We start from the raw sequence: 24,916 nt of genomic DNA on the forward strand, positions 1-24,916 counted from the left end.
ACTGCCCCACGTATCAGGCCGTGCTGATTATTCTCTGCAGGCCGCTTTCCTCTGCCCTGCTCTGTGTCTGGGAGGCTGACCTTTACTGACGGCATCACCGGGCTCTTTGCCCTCTGGCCTCCACTTGGAGTCTGTCCATGACAGGAGCGGCAGGATGGATATCACAGGTCAGAAGGGAAGCAGGTCCCCGCCCCCCACCCCCGTAGCTGGTTCCCCTTTGGCTACAATTTCTGTCTGCTGACCTCCCTTCCACCGCTACAGCTGGCTTCCGCTCTCACCATAATCTGGTAATACCATTTTCTCCCCTCGTTCCTTCCAGGGTGGTAATAGCCTCCCTCTGCAGCCAGTCCCCGGCATGTCATTACCTCCCACCTCCCCGCACCTCTGTGAACACTGCCTTCATTACACTCTTTCCAATGAAGCTGCTGAGTGTACCATCTGTTCCCCGGCTGGACCCTGACTGACACCAACAGGACCCTGCCCCTGGGACGCTCACGGCCAGCTTGGACCAGTCACCCCAAACCTCAGTCTGTGCGTACCACCCTAGCAGCTGCTGTAGCATCCGAGAGCCATCTCTCCTCATATGCGCTAAACATTTCTGCTTGCCTCACTCTTGGGCCATACATTAATCCCACTTAAACCAATCTTTCTTCTATCTATCATTTATTTAAGTTGAGGTATAACTGACATAGAACATAAAAAAGAGATTTATTTTATCACCATCTAAATAGAAAATTAATATATTTGTCCAAAATAGAAGACAAGGGTAAGACAAAACCACCTCGTTAAACTCCAGCCCGGTACCACCGTGGTTAAGGCCACACTTTGCTACTTTGCCTAGACCAAAACCCTGCTTCTCCCACTTTCCTGCTGTGTGACCATGGGTGAGTCACATAACCTCTCTGTGACTCAGTTTCTTCATCCGGGAGCCATAATTTTAGCTACTTCATAGGCTTGTGAGGATTGACTGAATTCTCGTTGCTTAGTCAGTGATAAGTGTAGGGAGTGCAGGGACAGCCCTTAGAACACTGCCAGGCACACAGAAAGCGCTATTGGAATTGAAGCTGCCACTGTTTTGATGGTGGTGATGATGATGATGATCACATAACCTGACTCAGGCCCTGAGCTGGAAGGCTGTTAGCGAGAGGTGAAGGCACACAGGCTCCAGGCTGGGGCTCTCTCCCTGATGTAATCCAAGTTTGGAAAAAATTGAAAGTAACAACTTCCTCATGTTGCGGTTCCCTGCTGTTTGTTTCTCTGAGTACCACCTAAACATTATCGACGCACTGCAGAAATTGGCCTTAGGTGCCAGCAGTGGAACATCTCATACACTTCAGGAGACGCAGACAGGGGAACAAATAACTGTTGTGCTATGGCAAACAAACAATAAACAAAATGTGGGAGGCAGGCGGCCCAGAGAGATGAGTGACAAAGCCGGAGGTAGAAAGTTGGAAGAAAGCTGACGGCCATGTTCGCCAGAGTCTGATCTGGGGCTAGGGAAGCGGCGGAGGAAGGGGATCTCTGGGGTAGAGGGCAGGTGGATAACTTAGCATGATATGTTTAGAAAAGGACAACATTCACTCACACACACAAAGCAACTCCCCCGCCAACCAGGCAGCGATGGCTTAGGAAGAGCTGTGTAGAAGAGCACTTCTCAAAGTGTGGTTCTCAGCCCTGCCACAACAACAGGACTTGGGAACTTGTGAAAAATGCAAATGATCAGGCTCCCTGGCCTACTGAATTGGGCATCTGAATGGGGACCCTCCCAGCAGCTGGGGTTTATGCCTGTTAGAGTTCGGGAACCCCTGGCTGAGAGGAAGATGGGAGAGTATTAGCAATAATAATGAGCATGAGATTTTATACACAATCACAATGAGAGCCATTGGTTGAGCACTTCCTAGGGGCCAGGCTTTGTGCTCCCTGTCTGTCTCCTGCAATTCTCACAGCAGCCCTGCCATGCTATTATGCCCATCTTACAAATGAGCCAGTTGAGGCTTGGGTTGAAGTTTGATAAACACCAAGGCAATGGAGCCTAGAATACTGAGGCCATAGGGTGGCGGGACGAAAGCCTGAGAGGGGATTTGAAACGCTTGGCAGAGATTGGCTTGCAGCAGAGTCGTCCAGCAGCGCTTTCTCTGTGATGGCGGCAATGTTCTGCATCTGCCCAGTCAGACAGGACAGCCGTTAGCCACGTGTGGGGAGTTGACTAGTGACTACTACTGTGACTACTATGACAGAGTAACAAGTTTAAATTTTATGTAATTTTGATGACCTTAAATAAAAGTAGCCACATGGGGCTAGTGGCTACCATCTTAGTCCGTGCAGGTCTAAAGTCACAGTGATTAAGTTCAAGGGCTGAACAAGACCTTAGGTCTGTCCAACTCTCAAAGACATGGGTGTGCCTACTCTTGCTCCTAACATAGAAGCTGTCTTGCCCGGTATCTGAAAAGGACTGGGATCTCTTCCTGGTCAAGTCCCTGGGAAATTACCTCTTGACCCAGGATGACTCTCTGAGAGCCCCATCCTTAGCTGATTGTGTTTGCCCCGCAGCTGGAGAGAAGGAGTAGAAAGGAGCCATAACCAGCTGGTCTCCAAATGGTCCCCGCAGTACAAAGGAGACCTGGCTGGTGGCTTTCTGATCGGGGACTGCCGCTGACTCTGTCTTTCCTGAGCCTTTACCCCTGCTGGCCCTTATGGCAATATTAGACATCGGGCAGCCCACCCAGAGGCTGCAGGAGGTCCCCTGGAAGAGACGTTTTTTAAACAAAGTTCCAGAACTTGAGCACATTTTATTTTTTTATTTGCTTGATTCTCCATGGAGCTGATGGAACACTGAAAACTCCTGCTCCCAGGAATTCTTGGCCTCCTCGGGCCTGTAAACTGATTAAATCCACCCCCTGCCTTTGTTTTCACCATCCAATGACCTCATTATTCCAGGCCAGGGATTGGCAAACATGTTCTGTAAGGAGCCAGGTAGTAAATATTTTTGCCTTTGTGAGCCATGTAAGGTCTCTGTTTCATATTCTTCTTTGTGTGAGTATTTTGTTGGACAACTCTTTAAAAATGTAAAAACCATTCTTAACATGGGCAGAGTGGGGCTCACCAGCCTCCGGTTGCTCTTTGTTCTAGGCTCTCTTGCCTCTCCAACAAATGTTTATCAAACTTCAGTGGACACAAGGCCCTTCTGGGCAAGCTGGTTGAAACCACAGATTCCTGGGCTCCTCCAAGGTTGTGATTTGGTGGGAGTTGAGCTGGGATGTAGTAGGAATAGCAGGGTTTAACAAACACTCTGAGTGGCCATCCCAATGAAGATGACTGTGGGCCACCTTTTCAGAGATACTGTTAGAGACAGGAGGGCACTTAGAGTTCATTCAGTGACCACCCCCACCAGGGAGTTGTGGTCCAGGGAAGGGAAGGGATGTGCTGAGGGTTTCTGAGTTAGGGCCACAAAGACAATGCCACTACCACAGGCAGAGCAAGGAGGTAGAGAGAAACTGGACCTTCTGCGATTTAATTTAGCCACTGGCAGACAGCCTCCTTTGAAGGTGGCCACACCATGGCACTTTCAACAAAATTCCCTTTCTTGCTTAAACCAATTTGAGTCAGAGAGCTGATACAGACCCCTCTTTCCACCAGCCTTGTTTGATCTACCTCTTTTGAGAGACCTGGTGTTTTTAAAAAGATTGTGTTTATTTATTTTTAAAGAGAGGGGAAGGGAAGGAGAAAGAGGGAGAGAGACATCAGTGTATGGTTGCCTCTTACATGCCCCCTACTGGGGACCTGGTCTGAAACCCAGGCATGTGCCCTGACTAGGAATTGAACCAGTGACCCTTTGCTTCACAGTCTGGTGTTCAATTCACTGAGCCACACCAGCCAGGGCAAGAGAACTGTTTTTGAAGGAACACTCCCAAGGCATCATCCTCAGGCTTAATCCCTTAAACATCAAGCCCTTTGTGATAAACAGGGTAGGTCACACCCACCTGCACCTGAAGGCAGAGTATATAAACTTTAAAGTGGTCCAGGTCTGGAACTGAGAATTTTGGCTTCTGATCTTGCTTCTATCATCGTACAACTGTTTAAAATGGACAAATTACTTAACTTTTCTGGGCTAGTTTTTCCATCTTGGAAATGAGGGGGCGGGGTGGGAAGAGCCATTGTTTGATCCCTTTTGTCCTAGATATTAATACCATTGCATTCTAATTGTCAACACTACTCTCCTTACTTTTCATAGCTTACTTCTTCCCCCCACTCTTCCTTTTCCTTCCTTTCCCTCCCTTCCTCCCTCCCTTCCTTCCTTCCTTCCTTCCTTCCTTCCTTCCTTCCTTCCTTCCTTCCTTCCTTCCTTCTTTCCCTCCTTTCCTTTCTCCCTCTCCACCCCCTCCTCTCCTCTGTTTTTTTCTTTTCAGAGAAGAAACACACACACAAAACGAGACCATTGGCCTTGGCCCAGGCTCTTCTTTCCTGGCAGAAATTATATCCCCATGAGTTCCTATATATTTGCATTTGAATCAACAGCCCTTAAAGATTTCTCTAAGGAACTTAAACATTGCCTTGAAGAACAGAGCTCCTTGACAGAACATGAATTTTGATTGCGTGGAAACACTTTTTTTTTAATTTGGTAAAAATTAATCAAGCTAGTCAGTAGAACAGCAACAACAACAAAATATACCTACCTCTCAATTTGGTAGTGCTGGTGGAATTGTTAGATAGGACAAGGGTCTCAAGGTCTAGGCCATTCGTATTACTAAATGCCATTCTTGCTAAATGCCATTCTTGCTAAACATTATCATGTAGCACAGTATTTTTCAGATCAGCTGTAAACAGGGTGAGCTTGATAGGAACCCAACCTGGTAAATGTAGCCAACCACAAAGAATAAATCAACATGTAATTAAACAAATAGTCTATGTAAGCAACAGCTAAGCCTTCCTTCTGGGAGGCAGAGCTTTGGATATGAATCCCCTGTCTCCTTCACTTGCTGCAAGTAAATAAAACTGCCTTGTGACGACCACATCTTCTCGACGTGGTTCTCAAGTGTGAACCCCGTGAGTTGGGTAACAGAATGACTGACCTGTGCTCCATGCCCCTGGGAGACCAGCCACCCCCTCTTGCAGGTTTTTCTCTTAACTTCTCTTCACTGAGGGCGGCCGTTAGCTAATTCCACTTTCGGCATGTCTTGACAGGAGCCAGGGCGGCCTAGGTGGTTAGAGCTCACACTCACGGGAAATCGGTCCTGTTTGACTTTTAGTAATGTTTGTTCTTTTTTCTGTTAGATCCAAAAGCATTACCCGTTCAAAGCAGAAAATGTAGGAAAACAGAAAACACACAAAGAAGCAGCGACACAATCACCAGTAATCCCACAGCCCAGAGGTGACCACATGCAGTTTTTGAGCTGTTTTGTTTCAATAGCTATGCTAATCACCAAAGCAATATGTGCCCAAAGTTCAAGCAAACACTCAAAAGAAAAATTAATCACCGCTAATCCCAGCGCCGATGATAGTCACATGAAGCCTTTGAATGCCCTGCCCCACCCTGGCCTCCCAGCCGGCTGCCTTTCCACACATTTGCTTTGTTTCCCTGCGCCAGGATTTCACGTTCTGTGAACTGAAGGCATTGGGCTTGGCAGAAAGGCATGAGAGTGTTTGCTTTAGTGCTTTGGGGCGATGCCTCCCAGAGGGCTGGACCCCAGGGAGAGTCTGTGCGCAGGAACACCAGCTCCACAGAAACACACAGCTGCCAGGACCTCCCTCCCCTGCCCCAAATTTAAACAGAGCGCCTGGAACTCTCCCACAGGGGGGTTTCAAACCAGTTTGAATGCCAGCTGTACTCACAAGCAGCACTGTGGCCTAAAATGTTGTTTTATTTGCAGAGTTAACTTCTGCTGCCATAATGTAACTGAGCATCTTTCTCCCCAAACCAGCTCCCTTTTTCTTTCTTACTTCTGCCAGAGATACCACCACTAACACCCAGACTCCACTTTCTTGGCCTCATCTTTTCTGACTCGGAAAGGTCTTGAGTGTTTTCTTACCATGTATGTGATAGGGAGTAGTGGGATAAACATCCCAGGGACTTTGAGGTCGGTTTGACTGGGAGTTAAATTTTGCTTTTGCACTTACCAGCAGCGTGTGAGCTTGGATACGTTAACCAACCTCCTCCAACCTCTGTTTCAGGCTCTGTAAAAGATGATGGTAGCCATTACGCATTAAGTGCTTACTGTGTGCCTAACACTCTTCTTACTGCTTGGTGTGTATTAATTCACTCAATCTTCATGATCGCATTGCAGGTGTCACTATTCTCATTGCACTGGACAAAGAAATCGGTCCAGAGAGGTCAAGCCACTTGCCCTAGATCACACAGCCAAGTGGCCAAACCAGAGCACAGACTTGATCTGTTCCTAACCACTCCTCTACTTACCCTCCAGTGAGGAAAGTGTTTACGGCAAAAGGCATCATGGGGGCTGAATGAGAATTTATGTCTAGTGCCTAATCAGTCTCATAAATCCACATGCTTTACTTTTCTTCAAAAAACTTCAGAAAAATTTCCTTCTGAATGGTATTATTCTTGTCCTACCTTTTTTTGGGAGGGGTAAGAGTGGCAAAAATGGAAACTTTAGGAATACGAATGGTCCAGAAATGTTTAATGGTCAGGTTATAAAAACACAATTGTATATTGTGCATTAATTATGTTCTTGGCACTGTTGTAAATAGTTTAAAAGAATGATCTTAATGAGTCCTTATGGGGGTCTTATGAGGTATGGCCTGTAGTGTCCTCATCCTCTGGCATCCATCGGTTAAGTACCTACTATGGGCCAGTTGCTTTTTCCAGACATTATCTCTTTTGAGCTTTATAATGATTTTTCAAAAGAGGTAATGCTAGCCCCGTTTTGCAGATGGGAAAACCAAGACCCAGGAAGTGTAGGGGGCTTGTTTTGGATTGTGAAGAAATAAAGTGGCTGAGCTGGGATTTGAAATCAAACCCTTGTGGCGCCAAAGCCAGCTGTCCCTCCAGGGCCTAGGAATAAAGCTACATAAGTGTGACTACAGGGCAGTGGACATGTACCCGGCGATATCTAGACATGTCGAAGTATAGTTGACCATACCCTTGGTGACCAGTCCAGCCCAAAGCACACAGTATGGGGTCAAGGGGCGTCCTCCTGTGGGCAAGGAATGGAATCCTTGCTCTGTCTGCCATGTTTGTGAAAATGGTTTTGTCCCAGAAATGACTGCTTCTTTGAAATTCAGCTGGTAACCTCTAAATGAACGTTAGAGGCTGTTTTCGGGGAGTGAAGCACAAGAGCATAATGGGCTGAACTTAGTGGCTGAACTTGGTGGCTGAGAGCAACCTCACAGAAAGGTATTCTTACTGGAAGTGTCTTCAGTTCAAATTCTGGCGGCTTCTGAATGGTTCCTCTGAGAACTGCTCTCCCAGACTGAGTCATGCTGGATACCTTTCCTCTGACTGGGAGGAATTCCACCCCTGTTCTGTCTGCAGTCAGCTGGGGCCGGCAGTACAGCGCAGAGGATTAGGAGGATTTGTGCCCGGGCCAGTGAGACCTGCCCTGGCGTGCGGGTCAGTGACTTCTGAATGACCTTCCGCCCTGAGACAAATGACTCCTGGACTTGGACCTCCCCTCCCCCTTCCTGGAAAAGCCAGCTTCCTTAGGCCAGCTTCTTACAGTTTCTTGGTTTACTTGGCTGTGGACGAAGAGGGGACAGGAAAGGGGGCAGCTTGTAAGTTATCCAAGGGAGAAGGAACTCTGGGCCATATAGCTCTTTCAACACAGGCAACCGCTGGCAGAATTTTCCCTGATGTTTGTGTGGTTCTCAGGTTTCCCAACCTGTCCAACTGAGCTCTTGGAGTTGGCTTTTCAGCTCAGAGAAGATATTGGAGCTGCCAGGCCACCAGTTTAGCCTTGGGGCTGTGACGAAATGAATCATGGGGGCCCCCTCCCCCAAGTGGGTCAGTCTGTTTTCAAAGATAAGGTTTTGCCAGATGTCGACATAAAGCCCACAGGAAGGACTCTGTGGGCAGTGGGCTGCTGTGGCCACGCATGGGCACCTGGGGACCCCTCTCCCTGACCTGTTTAAGTCACACTGTGATTGATGATTGGAAGGGTAAAAAAAGCAATTATAGATGGACAGGCAGTGGGATGAGCGAAAAACAGCATTGCCTGTTCCTGGCCTCTGTCCCTGCTTGTGGTGGAGGAGGCGTTATAAGTCATCCAGTCATAGAAAAGTATGGCTTTTGGTGTCAGACAAGTTGAATTTGAATCCCACCTATTAGCTGCGTGACTTGGGGTTAAATTTGCATCACTGATCTGAGTCCTAGAAGGGGGAGAGGATAGTTTTATCTGTCTCATAGGGCTGTTCTGTGGATAAAATGAGATTATACAGGGCAAAGTTCTCATCGCAGAGCCTGGCAAAGAGCTGCGATTATTTTGTGACTATACAAAATGCTCAGACCCGCGCCTGGCACTGAGGACATGCTCCACAGATGACGGCTGTTTCCTGGGAGGGGTCTGCCCGAAGCCACAGCGACAGGTCCAGGGTCACGCTCCTAGCAGGTGGCAGAGAGGACTGATCACGCTTTCTGCTTTTCTCCCTTTGAGGAGCACCCAGGCCACGGCTTTGCTCATCGAACTTAGTTTGGGGTGGTAGGAGTTAAGTTTTCTGGGGACAATTCTGTTTTATGGTGTCACTCTGGCAGGGTCCAGGCTTTCAGTTTCATTTGGTTTGGGAGTCAGTGGCATGGTGAGGACACAAAAAATATACGACTTGGCAGCTGCAGGAGTGGGTTTAAGTTTTACCTGCAACTCATCCATTCTGTGGCCTTGGGCCATCGACTAAACTGCCAGAGATTCAGGTATCTCTGCCTATTTTTTGTCTCTGCCTATTTTTGGGTGCACAGGTGAATGAGAGTCCTCCCGGGTCCCTTAGCTTATGGTGCTGGGTCTCACAGCTCCCGCTGAGGCACTTTTATTTGAGGCTGGACTTGTTATTAGAAAGGGGGGCGAGAAAGTAGGAATGTCTCACACTGCCACAATGCAGACCTCACTGCCTGAGACTCAGTTTCTTCTTTTGTAAAACGGGGATATAAACAGTTAGTACCTCAAAAAATGTTGGTGAAAATTAAATGGGTTTAGAACAGTGCAGGCACATTGTATTCACTAAGCATCACTGTTATTAGTTTTATGAAAGGTCAGGTTGCAGGGTCTAGGTGCTTGGAAACTGTTTCCCTGCCTCCAGCCAATTTTGTGCCTCAGAGGCTGGATTGGTGGCCTTGGTCACAAGATTAGGAGGTGGCAGAGCTGTTGCCAGGTGGAGCAGTGGCATGGGAGTTACCCAGGATTTATGGGAACAGGAGGACATTAATTTGTTATCTTGGCATGGATTTGGGGTAGAGATCTGGAAGCCAGACTTTCTCTGGGGCTGGTGGCTGTGAGCGATGCCTCTTGCATCATTCTTGTTATTTTTTGTGACTGGAGCAGAGCAGAGGCTTTTCTTGGTTCAAACAGGAGTCATGGGCAAGGCCAAGCAGGGAAGTCGGGCAGCTGTCAGGAGAATTCTGGCTGCAGTGGGCATAGCGCCCAGGCCAGCAGCATGTGATAGGGAGGAATGCAGTGAAACGTGACATCTGCTGCCCAACCGCGTCCCCATACTGCCTGCTCCTGTCCAGCTGCTCAGGACAAGGAGGAAACGAGCATTTTCCCAGTGCCATTGTGTTCCTGACAGGTCGTTAATCTTAGCTCAGCTCATAGCCCCTCAAGCTGGTTCAGATTCCCCTTTATGGAAGAGGAAGATGAAGAGGAGGTTCAGAAGTGTCCAAGGGCACAGGAATGGGCAGAGCCGGCATCCAAGCCTGCACCTGTGCTTCTTCTATGGCATCAGGTAGTTCTTGCTGGCCCAGCCAGGCATCGCTGCTAGCATCTGCCTTATCCCTCATCAGTGCTGTGCATAGCTGGAGGAGACGGAACTAAACCTAGAAGCAGGCAGCTCCTGGCACTAAGGGCCTGAAAAAAGAAGAAGCTTAAGCCCAAGACCTGTTCCTGGTTTGAGTCCCTCTTGTTGACCCCAGCCTTTCACCTTCCTGCCTCCAGTTCCCTGGACACACCCTTGGCTCTGAGGGAGCAGCCTGTCCTGGTGCCAGCCCAGCAGGCTTGGCCCGAACAACAATAGCTGGAAGGGCCTCTTGGAACAAGTACTTCCTGAAGTGCCCAGAACAGCCACTGTCCCCGCAGCTCAGGAACAATCACAGCTCACGCCAGCTTCCGCGCTCCTTTTGGGGCCTTGGGCATTCTGGGCCAGAGCCCTGGGCCAGCTGCTGCGGGATCTAAGCTCCAGGAGGGACAAGCCGGGATAAGTGTGGGAGGCCAAGGCTTAGGCAGCTCAAATGCCTAAAGGGTCTGGGACTTCAGGATATAGATTATTTTTCACGTTGGACCTGGATGAAAATTGCTGAATTCTCACTTTCCTTTACTCTTCCTGTAAACCAGCTGCCTCATTCTTGATCTTTATACTTCCGTCATCTTTCTTCAGGTTTTATAAACAAAGAGGGAGAAAAACAAAATAAAAATAAAAAAAACAGAAGGAGAAAATAAATTCTGGAATCAGACTATATATTCAGTTATTCATCCAGTAATAGTAAATGAGGCCTGCTAGGTGCCAAGCACAATGAGGTACAAAAGAAAATTATTCAGTATTCACTCACTTATGTATTTATTGACTCATTTTGTAATGACAGAGCCCCTGCCAGGTCTCAGGCACAGTGGGCATGCTAATGCCTGGGCAGCTGGGGCCCTGCCCCACGTGGGAGGTAGACGAGTGAACCAGCAGTTGAAATACCCGGTTTTGGTAGTGGACTCCGACTCAGTCCTGGAGGACGGACAGGAGGGAGCCCAAGGGAAGATGAAGTTAGGCTGTGGGGTGAAGGAATGCACAGGAAGAGAAGTTGGCTTTTGCGAAAGCTGGAATGCTTGTTTCCCAAGAATGCAGCGGAGGTCCATGTGGCCGGATAGCGAGAGGAATACTCATCTGTAGGGGTGGGGCCCCAGCCTGCCTGGGTTAGAATCCTCGCTGGGCCACTTATTACTGTGTGGCTTCTGCCAAGCTATCAGACTTCCTGTAACTCACATTGCTTATCTGTAAAATGGAGAGGAAGAAATATCAGGTTGTGATAAAGATTAAATTGAGGTAATACGTGTAACATGCTTCCACTGTACCCTGTGTGCACTAAGCGGCATAGAAGCGTCAGCCGGGTAGGGAATGATGGACAGAAGGCTTGGAGAAGCAAGCAGTTCCACTCACGTGAATGAACTCCAGTGCTGGCCAGGCACGGCTGGCAAACCAGGCAGAATGAGAAAGACCCAGCAGCTTCCCCCAGGGAACTTGCAGTATTCAGTGGTTAAAAGCTTGGACCTGCAATCAGAGAAACCTGGATTCTAATCTCATCTGTGTCAGTTTGGGATTAATTGCCCTCTTTGGGCCTCACTCTTCTGTTCTGTAAAACGGGTATAATGATAGTGCATTCGTTACAGGGTTTGAGTAGGACTCAATGAGATAATTCATGTGAAGTAAATAGTTGAAAACACATGGCACTTAACAATGGTAGCTATTATGGCAGTTGGTATAAGGTTAAAGAGAAATAACCTTAACATAAGGGAGACGATCTTACAATGACCAGGAGGATGAGGCCCTTGGACACCGGTTACACTCCGTCAGAGGCTTCCCATTGTTCTAGAATAAAGATGTTCCTGATTCACTGCCTTCATCCCCTGTCTTTGTCATTCTGGCTCTTTCTTTACTTCATCTATCCTGTTTGTACATACACTGCCTAGAAAGTTCCACTCCAAAACTTTCAGATCACAGGTGAAGTGTCATTTACCAGAGGAAACCTTCCCTGACTTCAGACATGGTCAAGTTTCTGTCACCCTGCCACACCTGCTCATAGTGTCATTTGTTTTGATTAGCATCTGCTATCCCACCCAGATTCATGCAGCCAGAGGTCCTATCTGCTCTACATATACCTCCAGCACTTAGTATGGTCCCCATAAAAAGCAAACCAATAAATATTTACTAAAGGAATGAATAAACAAGAACGCACTGTAAGAGTATAACCCACTCCACCGTTCCTGTTACATTATTTCTGTAAATAAAGACCCGTTAACGAATATGGGACTGCAGATACACAGCCTGTTTGCTTAAGAGTTAGGAACTACCTCCAGAAGAAGCAAACTCCAACCTTCAAATGTTCTACCCCCAGATTTGCTGACCTTCAGCCACTTAGCGGAATGGACTGTCTTGGCTTACATGGAATCCCCTCAAGGAAGAACTCTCAACCCCCTCCTTTTGATTTCTCTGTTGTTTGTTTTCTTCCTCCTTCCGAAACTCCTGTCTGTGCCCAATTGTTAAGATGATCTTTGCTACAAGAGAGTCTGCCCTCTTCTCAAGCTGCTATCTCTTGAATAAACCTACTTTCCTCCTACCAGCCCCTGTCTCTTGATTATTGGCTTTTGATTGGCAGGCAGCTAAACCTGTGTTCGACATCAAGAGTAGACTCTTAGAAATGGAGAAGCTGGCACCTGTTCCCAAGGCTCAAGCCTCATCCACAGAGCAGTTTTCCATGGTCCCTCCGTGTCCTCTCAGTCAACACAGCAGACCCCAAGACCCCACTCCGTTGCCTGGACGGCAGTGCAATCGCTACCTCCTGCTGTAAGGAACCGGAGGGCTGATTAAGAGCTTATGTAAATGTTCAAACCTTTGGCAGCCTTCGTTTCCTCCGATTTTGCCATGACTCAAAGCAAGGGAATTTTTCAAAAGGGAGAGCTTTCAGAGCGGACCCACGCCCAACTGTGGAAACCTTAGAAGAATGGAGAGCAGGGAAGGTCCCTGGGTGAGGGATTAGGGGGGTCTGAACAAGTTCTCAAAGACATATGGAGACAAGATGTCAGTGGGAGCTTGTTTCCCTGACAGACTCTGAAATGCTTTTAACCAGCAAGTTTCCAAGAGGCTTTTAAGTGAAGAGGGTAATGGTGTAGGTTTATAAATAAGTGAATGTTTGTGGTGACTTCACTGCGGTTCATGTGACAGGGCAGGGTGCGGGACCGGGGCGAGGAGATTATGCTTTGTTTCAACAGCTTAACTGCTGCTTCTGCCTCTGGGTTCAGTGAGCAGGAGGAGAGAAAGCCCTGGATGAGGAACCAGGCACCTTTTCTCCTCAGTTTAGTCTGGTCTCTGATGAGCTGTGTGACCCACAGGTGTGAGAATAACTGTTCTCTGCCTCACTTCCTTCATTTGACCAATGATTGAAAAAAAAACAAAACCTCATCGAAGGTGTTCTAAAATTGACTTGTAATAACAGTTACTAAAACCTGAGTCCTTACTATGTGTCGGCGCGTGTATGGACTCCATTGAGCTTTACAACAACCTGTGAGATAGATTATTATTATTGCCCCATTTTATAGATGAGGTCACTGAGGTATAGGAAGGCTAAACACCTTGCTCAGTGTCACACAGCTGGCAAGTGGTAGAGCCAGGATTTGAACCCAGGCTGCCTGGCTCTAGAATCAGCTTTAATGACTGTGCTAGACTAAGCTGTCTTTTCTAGGTAGGAGTACATGGGTTGGGAAGGGCTTTGAAAAGAATAAAGCCCCATCGCTCGCTGGCTGGCCAGGAGATGGGTGGAGTGGCTGCCAAGGAGAGGCATTATATCTCCGTGACATCTCCCCCTCCGGAAGCTGGGGTTTGCATTTTAATGGCTAGTACTGGGGGAGAGTGCTGAGACCCTGGACTTGAATCGAGGCCCGGCCATTTGATGTGTGACTGTTAGGGGAAGTCACTGGTTCCATCTGAGTTTCGCAGCTCACCTGAGAAATGGCACCGTCAAGGTTTCCAGCTGCTGTACGGATGACACGAGAAAGCGGCAGCACAAAGTGGGTGCTCAGCCGAGTTTCTCTCCTCTGCTTTGTATCACGGTCCCAGGGAGTGAAGTTATTTAGTGTGAGCTGCACTCTGAAACTTGGTTGGGATATTCTTCAGATAGCGTGCATTTTATGTTGAAACGGTTTTTCAGATCAGGGGAACTAATCGTTTTCTGATTCACTCCCACACTCACATCTGTCTGTCAAAGAGCAATTTCCTTCTCCTTGGGTCTGAAGCAGATGGCAGCTTCCTATGGTGCGTTAGCTTTGTTGGGGGTAGGGTCTTAGCACCATCCAGTGATGGGTTGGAGATGGACATGAAGCACAAGACCACTGGATTCCATACACTTTTCCTGGGCACTGCCTCTGTGCCCAGTGTCTGAACCCAGGCCTTTGGCCATTCAACCAGGAAGCCAGCTGGCTGATTGGCTGTGACCTTGGCTGGGGGAATTGAGCACCTGGAAAGGGCTTTCTATCAAGGAAGCAGAAAGCCAGGAGAGTCACAGATAAACCTGTACCAAAGTCCATGGTAGCTGCTTGGAGTCATTCATCCGAGCCCAGTGAGGTCAGGAGGGATGCAGATTATATAGAAACTGAAAAGCTGCATTGGATCTGGAGAAGGTCAAGATCCCGGTGAAGGTGGTTCTAGATTAGTTCAGGTAGATATATATGACCCAAATTTATGGCAAAGAGGATACATGGTATGTGACGGCACCAGGTGTTAGCTACAGGCAGGGGGTGGGACAGCTGTTCAGGTGGCATATTCAGCATTGGAAGACAGCCAGGTAAAGCCTGGATTCCCGGAACACACCAGCCTGGGGACAAACATTCAGGTGAGGAGATTACATTGTAACAGGGAGGGAAACTGACTCTGGTCCTCAGCCCCTACTTAGGTGGTGATAATATTTGCATGTGTTGAACACTTACTATGGATCAGGGACTGTGAACAAGCAATCTTCTTTAACCTCTATGGCAGGCCTGCAATATTAGGACCTATTTTTTCCTTCTTATAGATGAAGAAGCTGGGGTTCAGGAATATAGTGTGACTGACTCTTGGCCAAATAGAAAACAGAGGCTGGACAAGTCATTTCTGACTCCTTGGTTTTCTCTCGGTATTCCCCCCCCCGCCCACCGCCGGGCTCCTGAACTTTCTCTGTCCACATTTCTTTTTCCCCCTGGCAGGGTTCTGAAAGGCTTGTGTGGTCTAACTGATAACCAGAAAATTTTCTTGGCTGCTGTCATTTCTCCCACCTGGGGCTTCTTAACAAAGACTTGGGGTACCCTCTCTCCCTCCACTGACTCTGGCCCCCTGCGCCTAGGTGGGATTCCCTTACTGGTGTTAGGAATTCAAGGTAGGGGCAAGATTTCTGAGGTCAGGCTGGAAGACCCAGAGTAGCAGCACAATACCAGGTTCCTCACAAACCTGGCCCTTCCACTGACAAGTAATGGTGTTTCAGGACAGAATTTGAGGTTTCTCCTTCATTGAATAATGTCTGTGCCTATTGAGAAGTCTTCCGTACTGATGCCTATTTACCTGTGTTCTACAGTGTTCACCCCAGGGCTCTGGAGGAAGCCTGTCGGTCCCAGTGTCCTTGCAACATTTTACTCAAGGTCTTGCGGTTGTTATGCAATCACCTGGGCGATGCTCTGATGGCCCCTTGGTGGGAGGGATGATTAGACTCCCTTTTCTTGGACAGAAAGTGTGAGCCGTGGCCCATGTCCTCAAGGGGTTGATATTTTCATGGACACGGATGAATTGAACATCAGAAACATCCCTCTGGTCAGTCCTGTCCCCCATTCTTTCTTCCAGGTTTAGGGGTCTTATGGCCAGTTTTGGTGTCTGCCCAGTTGTGGAAGACGGTCCCTTCCCTATACCTCATTCACTCAATACGTGTTACTTGTGGTGCCCACTGTATGTCAGAGGATGTTCTGGATGCTGGCAACATGACATCAAGCCTGCTTTTGTAGACCTTGCCATCCCATGGGGTGACTGACCTGAGAATAGGGAATTGCCAATATGATAAGCAGTTTCCTCAAGGAAGTTGCAGGTGTTCCAGAGACTCATAAATGGAACACCATTTAATGAGATCAGGGAAGACTTCCTGAAAGAAGTGACAACTCAACTCCATCCACAGTGAAGAATTGGTAAAAGAGTGAAACTTTCCATAAACTGTGTCATCAAGGCTTGAGCATTTTCTTACTCCAAAGGGAATAGTCATATTCACTGTATAAGTTGAGACTGAGCAGAAGATTACAAAAAGATGAAACATTCTAATTAAAGACCTATCTAAAATAAAAAAAAGGTCAGAGCTCCTCTGTTCTATCCCCCTCACTCTCAGTGCGGGGCAGACCTTCCTAGGTATGGTTAAATTCTCTGAGTTCTAATTGACACTGACAAACAAGAGGGTGCTAAAAAGGCTGGACACCAAGAGGTAGAGAGACTTGAACCCTTGTCATGAAAGGAATAGGTTGTATTTTGAAGGGTATACAGTAAGGCAGAGGCATAAGCGCAGGAAGTCTCATATATTGTCTGGGACACAGTAGACCCCTATCCTACTCCTAGTCTTTACATTCACACACACACACACACACACACACACACACACTCCAGAAGGAATGCCCTACACGATGACTCAGAGTCATTAATAATATGACCACTTGTGCAGCCCAAAGATTAGACAGCCACAAGCCAAGAGACTGTTATGTTGAAGTGGCACTGGGTGGGAAGCACTCTCTCCAGAGACTGGGGCAGGGTATGACTTGCCAGAGAAGGGTTCATAGAATGTTTAGACTGTGACTCATAAAGGTCTTACATGAATAAATAGCTCTCTTTCTGCTGTGACTGTTGACAGGGCTGGTGACAGCTTACCTTTGCAATTGCCAAGGAGACTCTGACTCTGATTTTTGACAAGTTCCACTTTCCCAACTAGCCAGGCCCTCCAGAGAGACCAACATGAGCAAAAGATTTGGCCAAATGCAAAGGGCGATGAAGCAATGGGCGATATTTGGAGGCATGAAATCAGGAGAGCAAACATCTCCTCTCAGCCAAGGAAGAGTCATCACTGGGAAGGGAGAATTGGAGAAAGAAAATTTTCTGCTTCCAGGATTGGGGAAACATTATCTTGAATCTTCGTGTGGCCAGTTGGACGGAGACTACCACTTTGTTAACAGTTTTAGAGCTTCATAATTCTGGGAAGATGAAAGGTAGGCCTCTTTCTGGAGAAAACTATATAATTTAGGATATATTTGGCTGCAAGTAACCTGGCTGATAGTAGCTTAAGCCATACAGATGTTCGATTACCTCACTTAACAGGAGTCTAGATATAAGCACTCTGAAGTGAGAACAGAAGCTCAGTGGTGTTATCAAGAGGCCAGATACTTTTCCATTCTTCCAGGTTTTCACCCTCTATATGTATGTAGGTCATTGATTTTTCTACTCTTTGCTTCATGGCTGCAAGATGACCCCACACCTCTGGACGTCACAACAGTATTTATAGGTAGAAAGGTGGCAAAGGGATAAGGATGTAGAATAGCAAAGAATCCTTTTCCTGGAATCAGTATGCCATTTTATCAATGAGGGAACAAAAATATCCCAGAAATCCTCCCAGCTGACTTACATAGATCTAATTGACCAGAACGGTATTAATCAAAACTGGGTCACATGTCAGTCCTTAGCTGCAAAAGAGTCTGGGAAAGTGATCATCCAGTGAATGTTCATGGAAGAGCCATGAGAGACTTAGACCAATCACAGTTCCACCCCCGCAGGGCTGGGCACCTTGTCATCTTGAGTAAAACTGGTGTTCTGTTGGCAAGGGAAAAGTTTATTGGGGGCAGAGGAATGGTGTCTGTCATACACCCTTAAGAAAACTAATTAATGTTATAACATAATTAATAAATAAAAAAAAAGAGGGATAGACATGTGAATTTGCAAAATTTTCAAGACAAATATTCATAGGAAAGTGATGGGTTCCAAAGACTATTGTTGTATGCTAATAGATTTCAGAGAAAAATAAGTTACTTAACAGGCCCTTTGTTGTACTAATCATTTGAGAGCAGGTCTCCACTTGCTCTTTGAACCCTCCCACCCCCTCCAGGCAGAGATAGCCAGTCCCTCCTCTCTCCCACTGCACTTTGCACACGCCTCAATTATACAAGTCACCACACCGAATTCAGTCAACAGAAATGTATTGTGTCCCTACTCTGACCTTGCCCTGTGCTTGCTCTCTTTCTGTCTGCGTCAGTTCTGGAGAGATCTTCCATGGCATCCCACGGTCATCAGGTAATGGGCATTGATGGAAGGTAAACTCAGGTGAATTTTTAACTTAGCTCACAGGCTCTTTGTACTGACTCAGGCTTACTTCTTCTGTCTCATCCCCTTGTCTTTAAGTCCTACATTTCATCCATTCTCAACTCTGTGGAAGCTGCCCATTTCTTCTCTCCACACCATTGCACTGCTGTCCTGCACAGAACATCCTTCTTTCCCTTCTGGCCAACTTTCACTCATCCTTCAGGCCTCAGCTTAGAGGCCATTTCCCCTGGACAGCCTTTCCTGGCCCTCAGGACTGGGCTAGGTAGCCTTTCTCTGCATTGTTTTGTGCTCCACGTGACACAGTTCTAGTCACGCTATGGTGTACCTGCTGGGCTTTCCTGGAGGTAGGACTGGGTTGCATTCATCCCTTTACTGACAAATGCCTGGTGCAGTGCCCAGTCCATCCTGGTGGGTGTTTGTTGAAGGGTGGAGTGATGAGAGTTATTGCTCACATATGCAGGGCTGGCTCGTGTGGCAGAGCCCTGGTCCATAGCTCTGGTCCAGAGCTCTGGTCCAGAGGAGATCTCGAGCACTCGCTGGGGCCAGAAGTGCAATGAGCACTGGGCCAGTTGCCCTGCCACTGTGTGACCGTGGACAAAGCCATTCCTCTCTCTGGACACCAACATTTTTCTTCTGAAGCAAAAAGAGAGAAAGAAGAATTATTTTAGATGTGTTTTAAAGTAGGAAAATCCCCCTTTGTTCTATTTTCCAAACAAACAATCACACTGAAGTCTGATCACAAACATGTTAATAGGGGAAGGGCTCTGACTGAAGCTGGGACAGAGCTCTACATTTCTCCTCCTGCCCCCACACATGACCACACAGTTAGGGGCTTAGAACAACACGGATTTATTATGCTGTGGCTCTGGGGCTGGAAGGCAGAGGGGTCTTGCTGGGTGAAAGTCAAGATGTTGGCAGGGCTGCATTCCTTCCTCGAGGCTCTCAGGAAACAGCACTTCCTTGCCTTTTCCACCTTCAGGAGGTGGCAATTTTTTGGCTCATGGCTCTTCATCTCCAAAGCTAGCAAGGCCGCATCTGTCTGACCATCCTTCAGTAATCACAGCTCTGCAGCCTGGGAAGTTTCTTCACTGGGAAGGCCCGTGTGGTTAGATTGGGTCCACTTGGATAAACCTTGGTCATCTCCCCATCTCCTTTGACTTCATCACATCTGCAAAGTCTCTTTTGCCATGTAAGGCAACATATTCACAGGTTCTGGAGGTTAGGACATTGACATCCTTGGGCAGCCGTTATTCTGCCTGTCACAAGGGTCACGGGAGGAAAGTGGGATGCGTAGGAGCCTTGGCCTATGACTGGCCTCCCCAGTGGTCCCTGGAGCCCCAGAGCACATTGTAAGACCTCCATGGTCCCTAAGATCTCTTTTAACCTTAACAACTGGGCTGAATATCTGTGACCTTGAAAAGTTACTACCTCTCTGGCCCTCATTTTCCCCACTGCAAAATGTGAACAATGAATCGATCTGCCCAATGGGCCTGGGCTGAGGGACAGGAAACAACACGGGCAAAGCGCTTAGCCCGTGCCGGCCACGTAGTCAACGTGTAGCCAGTGTTGGCCGTGTTCATTCCTAGGTGCCTCAGTTTCCTTTCCAGGCCAATACCTGGCTCCATCATCCCACTTAGAAACATATCTGCAGCAGATGGGACAAGAAACTGATCTTCCTGGGTCATGTAGCCACCATACTGAAACTTTTAAAAGTTTCAGTTACTTTCTCTCAAAAACAAAGCTTATTTTTGTGCCTCTTGGATTAGAGATATTTTGTTCTTTGAGCATATGGAAAAAAAACGGTGAATCTGGTGGGTACCAGTCGGAAAGTAGCTGGGGTCGGCTCACACCAGAAAGCAATGTGAGGCCCTGGTACTTATTTAGGAACATATAAAAGTGGCTGAGGCTATGGCCCTGGGACAGTTTACAAAACACAAACCCCAGAGAAGTTTACCAAACATCGGGCTAGAATTTTATAGCTTCTGGAAGAAGCACTGTATTCCAGATGACAATAAGAAGTCGGGCCTTCTAAAGGTAAATAGGCCCTCATGGCACTTTCGATGAAACTTCCTTTTATCTCCTTTCTCTTGTCTTACAGTGTCATCTTTGAGCCAGAGCCAAGTGGGCACGGGCTGGCAGTCATGCGCATTGCATTCATCCCCTCTGATGTCCTACCTACCGTCAGTCCTACCACTTGGAGGCTTCGACCCAAACTCAAAACACGGGAAAAAACTTTGGGCATGAAGATGTTCATTGCAGCTTTATTTATAATAGCCCTGAATGGAGATCACCTCCAATCGTCTGTATTAGGAGGACACCTTAGTAAATAATGGCGCATCCAGATCACGGAACAGAATGCTTGCGGGGAGCTTTGGAGAACCTGAGAAACTGCTTACGGCCTGTTCCCTGGGAAAACAAAAATGCAGGACACGTGTTTGTATGTGTAGTCTGACCTCTGTGGTGCTAGGAAATGCCAGGAGGGGCAAAAGTAGGTTTACAGGTGTTCATATAGAAAATAATACAATAATTAATAATAATAGTACAAGAATTAACTCTGTGTTTTGTGTACTCACAACTGTAAACATCCTTTTGCCCCACCCTCTATATCAGAGAGATTTTCATACTTGTTCCCAGGTGTTTGGAGTATGAAAAAGGGTTCCCTTCCTCTTCTTACTATTTTTCCCCATTTTCAATCTCTTACAATGGGATGAATAGTATAGTGTTCAAACATCTTGGGTATGAAGCTGGTCTGCCTTGGTCTGAACCCTGTTGTCTATTGACCCAGCTCTTAATCTCTTTGAATCACATATCATGTGGGAGTAATCATTATTCCAAGCCTGTAGTCCAGCTGTGAGCATTAAAGAGAGAATCCAGGTGAAGGGCTTTGTACACAGTAAATACTCAAGAGATGCCAGCTGGTATTTTTATTTTCAGAGTAGAAAACTATGTCCAACAGAACAAGAAAGAGAAATATATAGTCTGCTGTCCCACTTTTAGTTCAAAAACTTACCCCAAAGGGTTAATTCACAAACTTTCTATTTTCTAGTCTTTGGTCACCTATACCATTTTGGCAAACAGCGAAGTGGTCAGCACTGTAAAGCCTTTTGAATGAGAATACTCAGTTCTATTTGGAGAAGAATCTAAGACCTTGGCTTTCTCTTCATTTGCCAACAACTCCTGCTTCTCTCCCTTCTCTGCAAGTCAACTTTCACCCCTCAGCACTTTTGGGTGGGTGGAGGGTCTCCCTAGATGCGCATCTGTGTACACACCAACTATGCGGTGGTTTGGCCGCACATAACAGAAGGCTGACCAGAATAGTGTAAAATGAGGGTATTGGTGATGCATTGCCACATGACAAACTTCCACAAACTTAGTGGCTTAAAACGGCATGCATTTATTATGTCACAGTTTCTGTGGATCAAGATTCTGAGCATGGTTTGATTGGGGCCTCTGCTCAGCATCTCACATGGCTGCCATGAACCTGGGCTGCATTCTCATCTGGATGCTTGGCTGGAAAAGAATTCACTTCCAAGTTCATTCAGGTTGTTGGCAGAATATATTTCCTTGCAGCTGTAAATGAGGGCCCTGGCTTCTTGCTGACTGGAGACCATCTCATCTCCTAAAGGCTGCTTGCAATTTCTAGAAGATTCTCTCAGTTTGTAGAGACTTCCCACAGTTTCTAGAAGCCACTGGTAGTTCCTTGTCATGCAGGCTTTTCCAATCTGGCTGCTTATTTTATTAAGTCAGCAGGGAGAGTCTCTAGAGCAAGTCTGCTAACAAGATAACGCTACACAACATAATGTTATCTTGGGAGTGACATCCCATTGCCTTCACCATATTCTATTGGTTAGAAGTAAGTTGCAGGTCCCACCTCTATTCAAGGGGAGTGGGTCACACAAAGATGTGCCCACCCTAGTTGGGGGTTATGGGGCCCACCTTCTAGTCTGTCCACCACCACAAGAAAAGGGGCTATTTTTTCCATGGTACCGAGACACCTGAGCACAGGTACATGGGCATTGAGGGAGCATCTCCATGTTGCCACTCTTCCCACTTTACCATCTTTCATCCTTCTGGTCATAAGATTGATGTTGATCGTCTAGGCTCACACTTTCATTCAAAGAAGGAAAAATGGGAATGAGAAAAAGGTGCCAACTAAGTATGACTCTTTTTATCAGTAAAACTAAAGATTCCCAGAAGCTTCATCCATACACATCCATTTCCTGTCATTGACCTTAGTGACCTTAACCATATCACCTGGACATTCCACTGCACAGGCCGATTGGAATCTATAGGTTTTAATAAACAGTATCCATGTGACCTCAATAAAATGAGCATATTTTCAATATGCAGCTCGTGAGTTAAAGCTTCCAGTGAGGGCTAGCCCGTCTATGAATAAGTCACGTGCTTGAATGAGAAAATTAAAGACAAACCCTTTACACAGAGCCTGGCACATCTCAGTCAAGGTTTCTTCTTTTCTCTCTTTCCCCCCTTTTTTCCTGATTACCCGACCTCTCAGTGTGAATGCTCCACGCAAGCAGCTCTTCCAGAGTTCAGCACCCTGATGTTGGAGTTCGGAGGAGAGCCGAGGAGGAAGGAATGTAATAGCCCCAGCTGGAAGCCTGCCAGGGGACTAGCAACTGCAACACCCTTATTTACTCTAGGGAGGAGCAGCTTGGAAACTTTTTATGAGATTCCAGAAGCAGCAAGGTCATCAGTTTTATGGCAATCCCGCTTAGTTTGTAAATACAGCCTTTGAATGAGAATGTTTGGGCTCCATGACAAGAACAAGGCTGATGTTAGCTCCTTTGGAACAGGGGACAACAAAATAAATACAAGATATTCCGTTCCACAGGACTGCAAGGCTTTCTGAGTCACTTCAGACCCCCAACACACCAGCTGTACTGTCAGAGGGCTCTGTTTCCAGGTTGCCCCCCCCCATACCCCGCAAAGCCCCTGTGTGTGTCTGAGGCAGGTAATCTGATTTGTCAGGTCCCAGGCAAAGCAACATGTGTTTACTATCATGCTCACTTTCCAGCCAGCTGCAAGTGTCTGGAGGAAAGCTCTTGGTCAGGCCTGTTTGCCGTGATAAAGTCAAGGCCGAGGAGGAGGCCTGGGGCCCAGCCAGCCTTTGTGTGCTCTTGTAAATAGGAACCAGCTCCTCTAGGGACACCTGGGCCTCTCTCTCTAATTGCTCACTGGACCGTGGCTTTTATTGCAGCTGAATATTTACTAGGCTGAGCCCAGGAAACATTCAGAATCCATTGTCTGGCCAGCTGCCGGGGCCAGCTCCGATTGCAGTTGGCCATGGGGACGGGGTCACCCTAACTTTGGGTTTCTTTCCTTTTGGGCCATGAGGCACAAAGACAGAGCCAGCTTGTGTGCGTCTGTTTACGAGGACTGAGGGATAGTGTGGCGAGAGGAGAGGAAATGGTAGAGAGGCAAGAAGACATTTTTCATAAATGGGTGAAATTTTCTCCTTTATAGGCACAATTCCTGGCACCTACTACACTTTTAATGAACATTTGTTGAATGAAGAAATGAGCGCTTTTATTGATTTAACTAATATCTTTTGAATGCCAGTGGTGTAAAGTCTGACAACACAACACAGGACTTGACAGACAGGCTGTGAACTGTCCTGGAACTTGAGTTCTGGTGAGGAGATAAAGACAACAAATAAAGGAGAAGAATAATTACAGAGGGCGGCAAATGGTGTATGAAGCTTAGAAGGCAGGCCCATGAGGAAGAGAGGGTCGGGGATGAAGAGCTGCTTTAGGTAGGGAGGCCGTCCTTCCTGAAAGGAGGAGATTTGAACTAAGACGTGAATTAAGAGAAAGCTGTAGTCAGGGACCCTGAGGGCATGTGTGTTCCTGGTGTGATAGAACACATTTCTGGAAGGCGGAAGGCAGGCTGAAGGCACAAGAGAGAGGAAACTAGTCCAAACACCTCAGCTGAGGAGGGCGCTCATCTGTCTTTCAGCACAAAGGCAAAGACGAGGAAGTAAAGAAGAGTGTAAGGAGTAGCAACAAGAGCTGGTGTTGAAAACACGGCATTTAATGGAAAGCCTGTATTTAGAATAGGTGACTCTCTGCCCTTGCACCAGGACCCCTGGCAGCCAAGCATCTAACACCAAGGCAAGCAAATGGAAGTGTTGGTCTCTGAAGACGTTGGATGGTCCTAGAGAAGTAACTTCTCTGTTGAGGACTTTAGGGGATCCTGCAGTGCGATGGTCACCTCCTACCTGGATGCCTTAAGGGGAAGCCTGCTAGTTAGCTCCAGACTCCCCAGGTTACATAGAGCTCCCCAGCAGCTGTTGATTTTTCTCTTTGTAAATAGAGACAATTAAGTTTCACTAGATATCTGAACAAACTTGCAATATAAATAAATGAATAATATGTCTGCTTATTACATTCTTGGCCTGTGAAAGTCTTGCCTATCAGAGTTGGAGAGTCCTTGGGAGCCAGGGAGCCCAAAAGCTTCCAAAGTTGGGTTTTTTACATTATGTAGAAATGCACAGATAGGACTCAAAGAGGCAGAAATGGTTCATCTTTGAACTTATGTCTTATTACTGAAACGCGTGTCTGAAATATAGTGCGAATGTATATTACATATGTCCTGCAATTATCCTTTGAAGAGCACAATTATATCACATCGTATTTTTGAGTGTTAAAAGTGTAACCTTGTTCAATAAATACAT

General features: G+C 47.0%; 1 long non-coding RNA gene across 3 annotated transcripts in view; it reads left to right on the forward strand.

Moving 5' to 3' along the window:
* LOC123479585 (uncharacterized) overlaps positions 1–24,907 on the forward strand; it is a 93,168-nt gene extending 68,261 nt beyond the window's left edge. The window contains exons 4-6 of one of the 3 annotated variants that reach the window (XR_008426886.1): positions 16,766–17,117; positions 20,321–20,659; positions 22,739–24,907. This is a non-coding gene — a long non-coding RNA (uncharacterized lncRNA). Of the gene's footprint in view, positions 1–14,563; positions 14,747–16,765; positions 17,118–20,320 lie in introns of those variants that run through there. The other 2 variants (XR_006655238.2, XR_006655239.2) reach the window with 2 other exon arrangements.
* The last annotated feature ends 9 nt before the right edge of the window (positions 24,908–24,916 follow it).

This window comes from Desmodus rotundus, chromosome 5 (assembly GCF_022682495.2).
Source record: "Desmodus rotundus isolate HL8 chromosome 5, HLdesRot8A.1, whole genome shotgun sequence".
Classification (NCBI taxonomy): domain Eukaryota; kingdom Metazoa; phylum Chordata; class Mammalia; order Chiroptera; family Phyllostomidae; genus Desmodus; species Desmodus rotundus.